General features: G+C 38.8%; 1 protein-coding gene across 3 annotated transcripts in view; it reads left to right on the top strand.

Annotated features, from left to right (window-relative positions):
* LHFPL2 (LHFPL tetraspan subfamily member 2) overlaps nt 1-15,876 on the top strand; it is a 129,769-nt gene that overhangs the window by 53,259 nt on the left and 60,634 nt on the right. For all 3 annotated transcript variants that reach the window (XM_030470069.1, XM_030470068.1, XM_030470067.1), the window contains one exon: nt 10,322-10,374. The gene's annotated coding sequence lies outside the window, so the exon portion shown is untranslated. The remainder of the gene's footprint in view (nt 1-10,321; nt 10,375-15,876) is intronic.

The raw sequence follows: 15,876 nt of genomic DNA, 5'->3' as shown, positions 1-15,876 counted from the left end.
TAAGTTTCAAACAATGTACACTTAATCACTTACATGTGAACACGAAATGAACTGGAGCTCAGTGGGAACTGATTGGATGCTTTGTTAGTTGAGCGTAGAGTGGAGAATTTGCCTTTTTCTTAGGCTTCATTCTCTGAACAGTCCTTTGAAAACAGGACTAATAAATGAACAAGAAAAGGGCCTGTTTCAGATATTTAACTCTATCTAGAGAGCCAAAACCTCAGGGGACCACCTGAATTGAGCTGGGGTATATTATGTGTATGAATATGAAAGAGAGATTGTGTATATATGTGTAATTTTCTTCCTTTATTTGAGAGCTCTTTTGATGCTGTAAAGTATATTGAGGAGTAAAGTAGCTGCATGTAATCTGTGTGCTTTCAAAAGCAGTGATTTAAACCAGCCAGCTCTGCATGTAAGAGATTTCAAGTCAATGTTCAGTTGCTGGAATACCATAAGAAAGCAATTACGTTAGAAAACTTACTCTTGTTGTGTTCTAAACCTCAGCCTTCATTGGAAAAATCACTTAAAAAGATAGTCCATACAGCTACTTCAGAAATCTAGTCTTGAGGGAGAAAAGGTTGGTAGTTAGGGTCTCAAGAACTCTACAGCTTCAAACTTTACAGAACTATGATTTTGAATCAGGGAATTGGACAGTCACCAGACAGTCACCAAAAGTTAAGAAATTGTCAGATTCTCGTTCTTGGAATTAATTTCTTTGTAATTGATAGGAAATATCCTGGAAATGGGGCTATTGATTATTGTTCCTAGTGTGATTGATCTCTCATATATGTATAGGTCTTGGAAAAATAGTGTCTACTAGTAGGAATCTGCAACCTAACAAATTTATTGCTGCTTAAATTTTGACAAACTTGATTAAACAAACAAGGTTATGTCTTGTTTCAGGGTTTATAGTGGTTCCTTGGAAGCTTTTAAACACCCTTGGAAGTTTTAAAATTAGCCTTACGTATTATATTGGAAATTAAGAGGGCTGTGAACTCAGCTGCAGATAATTTGTCTCTGGAAAATAGAGCTGCCCCTCAAATTTGAAGTGGGGCATGAGGAGATTAGTAGTGATGTGTTTTCCAGCCTTCCATGGAGTAGGAATGGGAGTCCTCCATCTCACTGCCTTGTTGGCTGTTCTTTAACTTCTCACCTTGCGTTTTCATGATTATGTTTATTCTTGTAGCAAGCGAATGGCCAATGCTAATTAAAATGTTCATTGCTAATATAATAGCAAAATACAATGTTTTGAGAGATGGAGAGAACAGAAGGAGCTTTCAGAAATGTTTGTTGTGTTCCAGAGAGGTGTTGTCTCTTAGCTGGACTGCTGGAGAGAAAGATTATAGTAGAGTTTATGTATTCTTTAAAAAAAATCTTTCATATGGATTTCCTGAGGCTGTTTTGCTTGTGCTCTGTGAAGTGACCAATTTCTTCCTTTTCTTTGTTTTTGGGGAGGTCTGCTTGACCTTAGTTTTTCATGTTTTGTTTCAAAATAATGTTCTTTCATGGATATTACTTTGTTTATACACTTTTCAAAAGAAAAAAAGAGATAATAACATTCAAAATAAACATCTTTATACCCCCATGTCTTGTTTTTCAGCCTTTGTCTAGAATGACATAAATGGCTAAGTACTTCATGTTCTTTAAACATAACTTTATGAATATAGTTGATGTAGATACCTTGTGCGTGACCAAGACTTTTAATAAATGCAGTTGTCTGCTGCCTTTAATAATCAGAAGTATGGGATACAGCCAGTAGTTCTGCATGGGGCTGGTAAAGCTCAAATGAGAAACTTTATTTTTAATGTGTAATACTTTGAGAGTATTTTAAATGGACTTAGTGTTTTAAATGCATGCTGTGGTTTTAATAGTGGGGTTTGGAGTGGCCTTAAGCTATTCAATACATACTTCTGAGAGGTGACTGGAAGATATCCTAATGTGTTCTAAAATACACAGACCTTTGAATGAGAAGACCCTTGTAAGGGAGTTTGTTCCCTTACTGTTGTGGGCAATCAGTTGTATGCAATTTGTTTTATTGTGTCACCAGCCTCCAGTGTAAACCTAAAAAGGGTTCTTGCCTCTGCTTTTGTTGTTGAAAGGCTGTTGCAGAATCTTGCTCTTTCAGATGGTTTAGAACCTGCATCTTAAGTGTATTCACAGTTATTTTGTTCTCGCTGCAGTGTTGGCTTTTAATTTAAATATTTTCTTTCTCCTCACTAATTAGCTGCCTACAGTAACTGTAAGAAACCAATAATTTTGTCACCATTTTATTAGGCTAAAGAAGGCAAGACCTCATTTTTTTTCTTATCTCTCTTCCCTTGATCAGTACAGTATTCCTTCCATGTTCCTAATCCAGCTTGGATATCTTCACCTGCCACTTGCTTATGGATAATAAGAATTCTTTGCAGTGTTCAATGTAAGACCTCACTGCACTGGATTCTTCAGCAATTGGTAACTCTTCTCTGGGCTAATAACTTTTTTGATATATTTTAAGATTATACTGGCATTCATGACCCCTGTATCTAGTTAGAGGTATTGCCCAAAAGGCTTTAGATGAGTTATGACATGCTTCTGAAGGTCTTCCTCTTCTCAAAATGATAGATACATATTAAAATAACCACTCTTTAGGATTTCAAGCTACCAGTAAACTTTAAAACTGTGAATCTGGTGGAGAATGCCAGCAGAACTATAAGTAACATTTTATTTTTTTTCCAAAATTCATTGCTTTAATTTAGAAAATAATTGTTTAATGAGAAAATACATTGGTTGGTTTGGGGTTTTCAAGTTATAAACCAAACTCAAATTAAGTGAACCAATTCATATTACCACCTTGGTTTCTCAAGGAGACTTCCTTCACTCCCATGGTTGTTGATAAAAGCAAAAGGAGAAGACATCAAATAATTTTAAAAGCTTTTGCATCAAACTTAAAAGTTTGGGTCAGGAAAGTATCCTATCATGAGTTTCAGTAAAGAATTTTAGGGGGGCATTTTACCATATTACCATAAACTTCCTTACACATTCAGTAACTGCCTTTAGGAATGTAAAGGTTAATGATAGAAGACAAGCAAGCAGGAAACCCAAGAATGCATATTCAAGGGAAACACATGTGACTCAAATTTATATTCAGTTATTTGTAGTTAAAATTATACAGGTTGGAAGGGACCACTGAAGACAAAGCTCAGTTTTACCCTCAGCTGGGGAAAAAGGATAAAAAAAGTCAGGTAGCCTTCTCCATCTGCTCGCACCCTTCCCACCCCCTTCCACCCTCCACCATTCCTATTTGAATGGAATCTTTCATGGATATTCTGCAAGCCCATTATTTGAGTCTGAAGTTGGCCTATGACACTCTAGCTCAGCCTTAAGTGCGTTTGTATAAGAAATGTTAAAGGGAACAAACAGTATGTCTTTTTAAAGAATTACCTTATAATAATCTTGAAACGAAAAAGAAAAGCAGAAAATGAGGTCTGGTTTTGCCCTGTTTTTTGCATTTTTAGATATGATTCTCCTCTTTCTTTGTACGCCTATGCATGGATACAATCTTTCACAATCTTCTTTTAGGCAGTAAAAAGAACAGCAGAAATCTAGGGAAATAAAATGTTATCACTAGGAGCTCATAACTTGTCAAGAAGTTACATCGGTTCTACTGAGAAATATATTTTAAAGAATAATTTAAAGAATTTTTAGAGAAATTTAAAGAATAATTAGAACTTCTTACAAAGCGTGTGCTGTGACAGCCTTTGAATAGGATATCAGCTTCAGGAAAAGCTAAACCCAGATGTTTTATTTCTCATATTACTAGGACATTTTCTGAAAAGATTGTCTCTATAGCAGTGCTTAAGCAAATTGGCTCCAGAGAAAGCGTAAAATGACAAAAATTAAAAAGGCAAAGGAAAGCTCTTTGTGGTAAACAAAACCACAGTTAACATATTTCTTAGTTGCTGTTCAATTCCCACCATCCCCAGGGCTAAGTAATTCTTCCATCTGCAAACTGAATATAATTTTTAACTCTTACCAAGCAGCAGCTAGTTCATTTACCCTTCCTTGGGTTAGCATCAAAGGTGAGTGCCTCTTTGTAAGCTTGTAAGCTCTTGCTGGAAATGTAGGCTGGATGGAGATGGCTCAGAACTTTCAGATGTCTGTAGAAACTGCAGGATGTTCTCCAGAATGTGAAAACTGGGCAGATAAGACTTGAGTAAACATTTTCATTTCTGTAAAATGATTTAACTGAAACACTCAAGAAGGTCACATGGAATGTTGCTGAAGGTCTCATCTTTATTTAATTTTTCTTTATCATGGGTTTGGGGTTTGGTTTTTGTTTTTTTACAAGACTGAAAATCAGTTCTGAGACACAAGCTGGAGAAGAGCTGAAAATAAGCAAATCGATGTGCTCTAACCAGTATTTTTAGCCTTGAATTAAGGTCTTGAATGCATGATAGGCCTATTGGCTGGATAATATTCAGACAGACTATTTTCGGTAGAAGGAACTTTGCTTTGAGGTCAAATTGAACGGCCTATGCTCTAGATTTTGTCATTCAGCAAAATCATTACATGAATCACTGAAGTGTTTCATTATTAAAAAGCACCTCTTCACTTGTGGAAGGTCACAGGTAGTACCTGTGGGTGCTTTAATTTGATAAGCTACTTTTTATGTCTGTTTTGTAATTGGATTTATGAAGATGAAAGCTGTAAGAAAGGCATGGAAATTAGGCTGATATAGAATATGTGCTTAAGCTAAACAATGTTGTTTTCTTGACACCACAGAGGAGTTTGAAATTGTATTTTGAGGACTCTTAACAGCTTATTTGTGTCTTAGTAAGACAGCCCCTAGTTCTGTGTTTGGTTGCTCTGTTAGCTATCTTGTCGTAAATGTAAAGCAAGTTGAATGTTAAAACAAGTCTGCTTTTCTTGGGGCAGAGGCGAGGATTGCGCTTCAGACATTTTTTTATTTCGGTTGAAACGACAAAACAAAGAAGTTCCCAATTCAGTCCTGGTGCAGGAGTACTGGAAAACTCAGGAATTTTATGCGGCAGTTGGGACATTTTAATGATTCTTTCACTGATTTGTAATAATCACAGCTTGGATCACTAGGATGATCCTCTGGCTATATCTTTGGCCTCAGAAGGAGGTGTTGGATTGAAAACAAAACAAACTCTGCAGCTGCTCATTTAGAGAGTGTGAGTGAGTCTATGAGATAACGTGTTGTTTTTTCCAGACTGTTACAATGGGATAGCTCTGCAACCTTTTGCAACAGTCTCAAGCTGTCTACTGATTAAATAAACACTGCATTAATTGGTTATGCCTTAACAAAACTCCACATTTGCCATCTCAAGGCCTTTGGGAGAAGATAACGAGCTTTTCCTTGGAGTCTTTCTGTTCCACTTCTGCCAGCAGACAGCTTTATTTGTAAACTTCGCATTTTGCAGGCCACAGTGTGTGGTAATCTGGGGGCAGATCACCCTCAGAGTAATCTAGTATTACTGCTAGTAATACTCATCAGAAGTTGTTATTTATTAAGCCATCTGACATTTAGGAAGAATAGCTTGAGCTGGTCAAGTGATTCTAGTTCATTGCTGAGGAAGATGCTACTGGTTAGAGCATTTAATTAGCAACCCAACATCAGGGCCCCTGGGGCACAAAGGGGCCTCAGCCTCCCCTGAGTCCTGCCCACACTCCTGCCTGGAGGCCCAGGAGCCTGTTTTAGCTCAGCCTGGGACCATCAGTCGGCGTTGGAGCTGTGTTACCAGTGTGCCTGTTACAGTCCCTGCTGCTGTGTGGTTGACCTGGAGCCTGCCTTTGCCCAATGACTTCTGGGCTGCCAATGGGATCTGTTTCTCTCACCATCCATTGTCCAGGCAGCAGGTAGCTGAGCTGTGCTGGCCCCAGGGTGAAGCTGCTTTCTGAGCCACTTCTTGTCTGGTCCCTCTCGATGGTGGCCAAGCTGCAGCCACCTAGAGCAGCTTTATGGACAAAATGGAGACAAGGAACTTTTGTAGTGACTGTGGATGTTCTTGTGGGAGATGCTGCTGCAAAGCTGCTGGGTTTGGCAGCCTTGGTCTAGTAGAGGTGATGGGCTGTAGGGAGCAAGACCAAAGTGCTGGCTGTGGTGTGACTCATGGTGCTGCTGTGGGAGGGTGACTTGCCTTTTTGCTTTCTTGTCTCTGTGACACAGAGATGTGACTCAAGAAGCATGTTGTAAAGTGAACTTGTTAAGTGCTTTTACACCTTTAAAGTAAACAGTTCATGTTCTTTTATCCTCATGGGTAAAATAAAGATAAGAGTTCCCACTGATTTCAGTGAATGTTGGATTGGGCTCCTGGCTGATCTTCTGTATTACTAACTTCAAATAAAGTTTTATGCTTAGATGAAACTAACTGTAGAAGACAAAACTGATTTTAGGGAATAACTTTACTAAAAATAAATCTGCATAGATTTTGCTACAGTTAGAAATGCCTGACTTGTTAAGAGATGCAGTAATTTGATTCACTTATCACTCAGGTGCTTATTGTACTAGGTGATAGGCTATGAGGGATCTTTCATTCACAGTGCAGGTCTTTTAATACTTCTATATTTATTCTGTTTAGTTTTGTGGGAATTGTTAGGATTATAAAAATGTAATATTTTGTTTAAACATTTTAATGATGTGTAAAACTATGCTGTACCATTTTCTTGGTTAAGGTGGTGCAGTGGGAAAACAGGCAGTAAGAGCAGGGATCAGCAGTGTATTAGAAGTACATCTGGCTTTTATTAGGTGTAAACTTCAGGGCAGGTGCATTTGGGTGAAGTACTTCTTGTAGTGTAAAAAAGTGAGAATTTTTTTGTTCTCATTGAAATACCTTGCAAATTATGTTGGTCTCCATGGTATGCGCTTTCGAATTTGCCTTAAATTGCACACATACAGATATGTAGCATGATCTTCTGGATTGAACAAATTAGGTAGATAACGCAAAAAGGAAAACTGGATTTTTTTTTTTTTTTTTCCTTAGGTTTGTGTGCAACAGAATAATCAGGCTGAGAAATGTTAAAAAATCTATTGTACATCTCAAGCTGTTAGTTTCCTATGATGTTTAGCATTGTAATTCATTTAGCTTTGGGGTTTTTTTTATCCTGCTAGCAGTGTAACCCTAAAGAAAATTGTTTCTCCTTCTTGTTTTGCTGTTATTTCTGAAGGTAGCCCTAATTATGCCTGTGAAATAGTATTTTTTTTTAAATTTTATTTTATACTGTTCTGCACTGATAGCAAAAGACAAAGAACCCATTGAATGCATTATTTCTATTCATAGTGACATAATTGGTCATACAAACCTTCCTGAAGTAAGTAAATATTTCTTTGATTTGGATAGTTGCAGCTATATAATACACGGAAGTATTGCACAGTAGTATATCTGAAGAAAAAGCAACTTGAAAAGGATATTTTAAGATACAGCGGATATATCTTATTCTTTTTTTATTTTATTTTTGCTAGAGAGCCCAAGTATACCCAATTCCTGTTGTGTATAAAGCCAGGGTATGTGAACAGGGTTGTTATCAAACCAACTGTTCTCTAACAGTGTCCAGCCTATTTGCTTCTCCTGTTGACTGTAAATAACCTTTAAATGAATGACTCTGCTTGGTATAGAGACATTTTCTCACTGAATTATACTAAAACACTTCTTCGCAAGTGAGAAAGGAGCTAAAAATAAAGAACATCATGTTTTCTTCTTTGGGGGGGGGCAGCCAAATTTACAGCTACTTGAGTAGAAATTAAGAAATGTATTTTATGTATTTTTGCCAACTGTTGTAGAAATCCATCTGAGCTATTGCAAAATTTGTAAGAAAAAGCTCTTGAAAGAGAAAGTGAGAGCATACATGTGTTTTTCTCATTCTTACTTGTTTGGGAGGATTTGGGTTTCATTTTGGCCAACTGCGGCATAAGGAAAAGAGCACGCTGCCTGCGTGGTGATGGGGCAATGGAAAACATGCGGAGTTTCTTCTTGGTAGCTTTGTCACAAATGTGGTGGCAAAAAAAAAGAGCCCTTCTTTTTAATATAATACTTGCTGTCCTTTTTGTGTGTGTGTGTTATTTCTTGTGTGTGTGAGGAAGATCATTGCTGTGCCTTTGGGAGGTGGATGGATCTATGAGAGAAGGCTCTTCTACAGCCTTCTCTATGTGGGCTGATCCTGTCTTACCCTTCCCAAGCCTCTTTTCTTTCTTAGGGGCCTAGACTCCAGGCAAGGAAATTTTTCTTAAAAGCACCACTTAATTCTAATTGCCCGAGCAATCCGTCATTTTCACATACTTAAAATTGATCATGCTTTTTTGGTTGCTTGAGTCTAAAAGAAAACAATTTGGCCTATTCTTGTTCAGGAAAGGTAGCCTCTATCCCTGAGAATACTGCTATATTTTCATTGCGTTGTTAACTGCTTCTGAGACAGAAGAGGAACATTGGAATAATCACAGCTACTTAGTCCAGTCCTTTGTTATTTGGTTTTTTGGTTTTTGTTTTTTTGTTTGTTGGGGTTTTTTAGTAATTTTTTTTTCTGAAGGAATGTTCCATATGCTGGGAGCTCAGAGGCCATTTTAAGCTGTGCTTGATTTTCCGGTGCTCCCAGTACATTTTCGTCTGTCCTCCGCAGCATGCTCTGTTACGATTTTTCTGTTGTTAAATCATCTTCACCAAGGCCAAATTGTGGCTCTTTGTTAGAGTCTACTCACCTTGTTTTTTTATGTAGGGGAAGGTTCTTCATGTATCCTGTCCTGATGTATGTATAAAAATGCACAATTTATTATTACTGTGTGGAATTCTGTAGTTCAACATCACTGTATCAACCTTACCTTTATTGCCTTATTTGATTACTTTTTGGTACTGGGGATCCAAAACTGAATATGCTATTCCAGATGTGTATTCCTGTAATGTTGGCTAAAGGCAAATAATCCTTTATTAGCAGGAGCTTAACCTGAAGACATACTCCAGGATATTCTTGGCCTTCCTTGCTGCCAGGTGTAACTGCTGCCTGTTTAGCCCACTGTCTGTCCAGACCCCCAGCTCCAGTTCAGAGAGCTGTGCCTTGGGTAGTCAGTGCCCAGCCTATCCAAGGGACTAGCCCGTCTCAGGTACAGGACTTCATGCCTACCCTTGCTGAATTCCATAAAATCTGTGTGTGGGGTTGGTGGAAGGGGTTTGGAGGTGCAACATTCACCCCACATAAGCTTGTGGGGTGAGCATGCTATGTAGTTAGTTTAGGTTTTTATTCCAGCAGTTTATGAACTCTTGGTGTTCCTCCTAAGTTATATCTGATTTTAAAGTGTTATAAATCAGAATAGAATATGCAAGTGTTTTTAACTGTGTTTTCAAATCTTGGCATACTTTATTAGTAAAATACAGAAAAAGATGCAATTTTGTGCATGCTTAGTGGTTTAGTTGTTATTCCTTCAAAGAATCATAGAATAATAGAATGGTTTGGTTTGGAAGGGATCTTAAAGCTCATCTAGTTTCAACCCTCCTGCCATGGGCAGGTACATCTTCCGCTAGACCAGGATGCTCAAAGCCCCGTCCAACCTGGCCTTGAACACTGCCAGGGATGGGGCAGCCACAGCTTCTCTGGGCAACCTGTGCCAATGTCTCACGACCCTCCTTGTGAAGAATTTTTTCTTAACATCTAATCTAAATCTCCCCTTCAGTTTAAAGCCATTCTCCCTTGTCCTGTCACTACTTGCCCTTGTAAAAAGTCCCTCTTCAGATTTCTAGTAGGACCCCTGTAGATTCTGAGAGGCTGCTCTAAGGCCTTTCCAGAGCCTTCTCTTCTCCAGGCTGAACAACCCCAACTCTCTCAGTCTGTCTTCACAGGAAAGCTCCAGTCCTTTTATCATCTTCATAGCCCTCCTATGGATTCTCTCCAACAGGTCCATGTCCTTCTTTTGGGGGCCCAGAGCTGGATGTAGTGCTCCAGGTGGGGTCTCAGGAGAGCGGAGTGTAGTTTCTGCCTGGCTTCCTTTTTGTCCTGAGCTTGGAGGAGGTGATCCTTAAATATTATCCAGCTTTCTTGGGCTCCTCTTCCCTCCAGGGATTTATGCCATGATGCTTTACCTAGCAGATCCCTGAAGAGGCCAAATTCTGATCTCCTGAAGTCCAGGGTACGTTCTTATTTTTGCTAGCTCCTTAGTGGTTGGAGTAATGCCTCGAATGCTGCATTTCTAGCAAAGCAGAAGTGTCCTGGTAGTGAAATATTACTCACGTGCACCAGCAGAGTTGTACCATTCCTCCCACCAATATTAATCATAAATATTGTTTTAATTTTTTTGGCTCTGTACATTTCTTACATTTTATGTCAACTATTTCTCTAGGTATTGCCAAGCATCTGAAGTAGTTGACCAAGACCTAAGGACTTGGAACAGTGGTGAGTAAATGAAATTCAGATTATAATATATGGTATTTTCACATGCTTTCTGAAGTTTGACTGCTGTTTGAGAGATGGAAGGTGTGGAGTAGGTTATGACTTTTGAATATTTTCATCTGGGTGCTGAGTTCCTCTGAGAGCATTTGTATGAGTTTTTTAAGCAAAGATTTTAAGAAGGTGAAGAGGAGGTTGTCTTAGTGACTGCTTTTTGTAGGGGGAACCTCCTCCCACCAGCTTGACTTAGAAAATACTGAACTTTAAAGTATTTCAAGCAGAATAGTTGAATCTATACTTGTTGAAGCAGTAACATACACTGTGACTCATTAAATGAATGATGCCTGAATCCAGACTTCCCAGAATCATGCCAGTGTATACATTAAACAATTATAAAGTCAGACATCCTAGAATACATGGAAACCTAAGGCAAGTTAGTAAACTACTACAAGCTGAATTTTTTCTTTCTTTCTGTAAAACTCCAAACTTATGTCTGTGGTTATTAACTCCCCCTTTGCAAACTGTGGTGTCCTTTGTAAAGAGAGAATCATAGAATAGTTTGGGTTGGAAGGGACCTTCAAAGGTTATGTAGTTCAAGCCTCTTCAGTGATCATTTTGTTCATCTATACTGTGCCCACTGCTGATTCTTTGCATCCTGTGTGCCAATTATGTACCTCTTGTGACTAGAGAAGAATGCATGAAGGACCTAAGGAACAACTTTAACATTTTCAAATACTTTTAAAGGGAGTTTTGTTTAGTTGTGCATTTATAAGTGTATTATTTGTACTTCCCTGGCTGTAGGTGTAGGCTGGCAAAGAGAGCCTTACAAATGCAGAGATAAACACACCAATTGTTAATTGTGCTTAAAAATAATAGTAGTAGTAGTAGTAATAGAGTAATAATAATAATATTGCTACTTTCAAAAAGCAGTTTATCTCTCTTACCAAGAGATAGTTATTAAGACTAATGTAGTATTTCTACTTCTGGTACTCATAGCAGAGCCAGTTTATGTCAAATATTTTGTATTTATGGGATCTTGTTTGATTTCAGTGCTGTTAGCAGCAAATAAAAGTTTTGAGCACTCACGGATTTGATTGCCTGTACTGTTGACTTTGGTGACCAAGAACTAAATGCAATACAGTGAGAAACTCCTGCCTTGTTTTTGTCTTTTTTTTTTTAGCTTTAATGACCTTTGAAAATTATGTTTGTATAGTTGTGATTTTCTAGAAATATTGTTCAGTTAAAACTATGAAGGAGTTTATCTGTTTAGAACATATACCTTCATGTAGTTCTATATTTACTATCTCTTATTTCTGTTTGTATGTTACAAGAAAAAGTGAATAAGTGAATTTTAAGTGAATTTGTCAGTTAATTTTGGATAGTTTCTTTTTGCCTACTGTTTACCTACCATCATGACCCTGTGCTCCACCCTTTGACAGTTCTCAGGACTAAACTGCTTATTCATGGTGTCGTCAGAGCACAAGTGGAATGAATTGGTAGTTCCTGTACACTTACCATCCACTTTATTCCTCCTACTTGGTAAGAACGAACTTGTTCTTTCCAACTTCTGTGTTTGCCAGGACATTCAAGAGTCCTCAAAAACAAGTGGTACATTTTCTAGTATTTATATTGATTCATCTAGCACTCTAGAATAAATGTTACAGGTCCTTGTCCGCTTTGAATGTGTTCGGTTATCTAGGATATTTTTGGTTACAGTGGATACCAAAAAACCCAAACAACATGCAGGTTCCCATAGAAAAATCCATGTTTTGCCCTTGCCTTTAACTGTGGACTTAATAGGAGCCATGATAAATATCAGGATCATGAAGAACTGTGCAGGAAGGAATCCAAATTATGGTGAGCCTCATCAGCCAGTTTTGTCCTTGCTGAGATACCTACATGTATATGGATTTATGTGGCTTAATTTACCTATGTGCCAATGTGACACATGTATTGGTGCTCTGTGTAAATTAAATGTTCCACAATACACAAGTGTGCCACCTTAGAATCATAGGACAGTTAGGGTTGGAAAGGACCTTAAGATCATCTAGTTCCAACCCCGCTGCCATGAGCAGGGACAAGTCGCACTAAACCATGTCGCTCAAGGCTCTGTCCAATCTGGCCTTGAACACTGCCAGGGATGGAGCATTCACAACTTCCTTGGGCAACCCATTCCAGTGCCTCACCACCCTCACTGTAAAGAACTTCTTCCTATATCTAACCTGAACTTCCCCTGTTCAAGTTTGAAGCCATTACCCCTTGTCCTACCACTATAGTCTCTAAGGAAGAGTCCCTTCCCAGCATCCTTGTAGGCCCCCTTCAGATACTGGAAGGCTGCTATGAGGTCTCCACGCAGCCTTCTCTTCTCCAGGCCGAACAGCCCCAACTTCCTCAGCCTGTCTTCATACAGGAGGTACTCCAGCCCACTTATCATCCTCATGGCCCTCCTCTGGACTTGCTCCAACAGCTCCATGTCCTTTTTATGTTGAGGGCACCAGAACTGTACACAATACTCCAAGTGAGGTCTCACGAGAGCAGAGTAGAGGGGCAGGATCACCCCCTTTGACCTGCTGGTCATGCTTCTTCTGATGCAGCCAGTTTACAGTTGGCTTTCTGGACTGCGAGCACACAGTGCCAGCTCATGTTCAGTTTCTCATGAACCAACACCCTCAAGTGCTTCTCTGCAGGGCTGCTCTGAATCTCTTCTCCGCTCAACCTGTAGCAGTGCCTAGGATTGCCCCGACCCAGATGTAGGACCTTGCACTTGGCCTTGTTAAACTTCATGAGGCTGGCACTGGCCACCTCACAAGCATGTCAAGGTCCCTCTGCATGGCATCCCTTCTCTCCAGCATATCAACCAAATCATACAGCTTAGTGTCGTAGGCAAACTTGCTGAGGGCGCATCAGTCCCACTGTCCATGTCACTGACAAAGATGTTGAACAAGATTGGTCCCTGAGGGACACCACTCGTTACTTGTTTCCAACGGGACATTGAGCCGTTTACCACAACTCTTTGCGTGCAGCCATCCAGCCAATTCTTTATCCACCTAGTGGCCCATCCATCAAATTGATGTCTCTCCAATTTAGAAACAAGGATGTCTTGTTGAAACAGATGTGTTAACCCAACAGATACCACTCTAGTGTATGTATTCCATGATCCCACTAAAAGCTGAAACTATTTCTTGTAAAATTTCTTTACAAGTGATAATGGACAAGTGTTCTCTGTGCCTCTTCACATGTAGGATCTGATAATACCATATGCCTGGTGTTGCTTGTCCCAAACATTCTGAAAATAAAAGCTATCCTCCTGTCAAGATAAACATACCTGTTGTTTAAGGGATTTTCCTTTTTTTTTTAATTTTAAAAAGATTTTTTAAAAGTAGCTCTAAAACTTGCTATGGCTGCTGCTAGTTGGTGATTCAAGTGTGTTTAATAGTAGTCTTATAAACAGCTTAATTCATGTGAAGCAACTTCTAGGTTTTTTACTGACATTTAACTGCATGACTTCAAACTGAAATGATTTCCTTCTTTACAGAGTGGTGACACTTGTTATTCTATGATTAGTATGGTGGCTAGTGGGATGCTCTGATCCGAGGCTCTGATTCACGCGAGAATTAGAAGACATGCCTAAGGGCTGTCCTGAATCCCGGGGCAAAATACAGTTAAAATGCTATTTGTTTAGAAACTAAGGAGGTGTCTAAGAGTTTTCTTGAACAGGGGAAAATCTGGTGTACCAGCTTCTGCTAAACTGGACCCTTGCTCAGATTACAGTGAGATATCATACCAAACTTTGACAGCAGTTGCTAGGGCTGACAACTGAACTGTGGAGTACATCTGTCTGGCACTGCTACCTCATAGAGAGTTTGTATAGGTTTATCTAACAATGAATATAGGAATTAATTCTTTCTAGTTTGATGCTTTTTAAGAAGCTGCTAGTTAAGAATTAAAAAGACTTCTTATAAATTTAAAATTGTTTTTTGGATAGTGTAACAGACCTATTTTATAGCAATATGCCTTGGACCAGTTAAGAGAGGAGCCTTGTAATGATTAGCAACGTAACAAAAACACTAGCAAATGCCTTAAGAATGTAAAGCTAATGTAAACAATGACTTGAGCAACTGTCAGCAGCAGTAGGTGAGAAACCAATGTAGAGAATTGAGTGTAGTGGTAATGGTAAAATTGCACAGTTAATAAGATTAGCTCTGTGTAGATATAATATGTTGAAAGAAAATTGAAATTATATCTTTGCTGTCATAATAAAGTTTGTAAATAATATAGTTTCTCTCCAGATGTGCTAATGAGCACAGCAAATGCCAAATTGTCTGATTATGCTTCATAGGCATTGCTAAAGTTGTCTTGGGGAAATATTTGAAAATAGTTAAGCACTTCATTCCATAAAAATCTTCTCTTCGGTTACAATAAAATAGTTAATAAAATAGTAACTGGAAGCAAAAAATAAACATCTGAGTGAAAAAAATTAAGGATAAAATTATCTCCTGATATACTCCTAATGAAATCTTTGGTATTTTGCTCACTCTTTTTTTTTTTTATCTCAGGTTTCAATCTAATCGTAAAAGCATTCACATACTCCCTGACTTGTAGGTATGCTCCTTTTGTTGCAATATGAGTAGGATGCAGGTTTATAATGCCTTTTCTAATAAACATGATAGATAGATTCCAGGATTCTATTAGACAACAAAGCACCAGTTATTATATGTAAAAATAAAATAATATTAATCAAGAATTGACTGCTTAATGCAGGGGTACTAAGCTCCTTCCTGAACCTGCACATCACGGCTGATGGTGATCCATGTACCAGTGAGATGCCTCAGTAAAGGTCAGATGTTGCACTAGGTGTTGGTGTTGTACATCTCTGGAAGGCAGCAGGTATTAATGTGGTTGGGGAATGTTAGCCTGGGGACACTGGTATTGATAGTGAGACTAGTCCCTGAAGATCTGGAGGTTTGATCCCCTCCTGCAAAATATTAGCCACGTGCTAGTATTTTTGCCAGAGTTTGATATATAGGTGCAGATCTTGGACCATGGACTTTTGGTATACCAGCTTACTCTGGAACCTGCCAGCTGATGTGACAAATATTGTGTTACATGAAAATAAATGTTTTGACCAGCCAGTCTGGTTCCACTTCAGGTAATAATACTTACCTAGCTTTCATGTATAGGGTCCCAGTTGGCACTGGAGGGTGAGGCTTGTGGTTCTGGCCTTGGAAACAACTGGGAGAAACTAAGGTGAGGGACAGCAAGCAGAGTGTCTTTCTGCAGGTCTTTCCTCCTGTCATGACAACCTGCAAAGAAAGGAAGGCGGTTGTTTGCTCAAGGTGTTATAGCTGTCATCTTATCTATGTGCTGAACTTTGCCTGATGACAGTGCTTTGTGACTTCAGGAATTATGGTTTAGGTTTCTGATGAAGCCTTGATATATCTTAAGCCTGAAATAGAAAAATTGGTAATAGTTTTGAGGTGACTAAAAGGTCCCTGAGTGTTAATTACA

Source organism: Strigops habroptila, chromosome Z (genome assembly GCF_004027225.2).
Source record: "Strigops habroptila isolate Jane chromosome Z, bStrHab1.2.pri, whole genome shotgun sequence".
Classification (NCBI taxonomy): domain Eukaryota; kingdom Metazoa; phylum Chordata; class Aves; order Psittaciformes; family Psittacidae; genus Strigops; species Strigops habroptila.
Note: the sequence above shows the minus strand (reverse complement) of the source record. Positions and strands in the feature narration are given on the sequence as shown.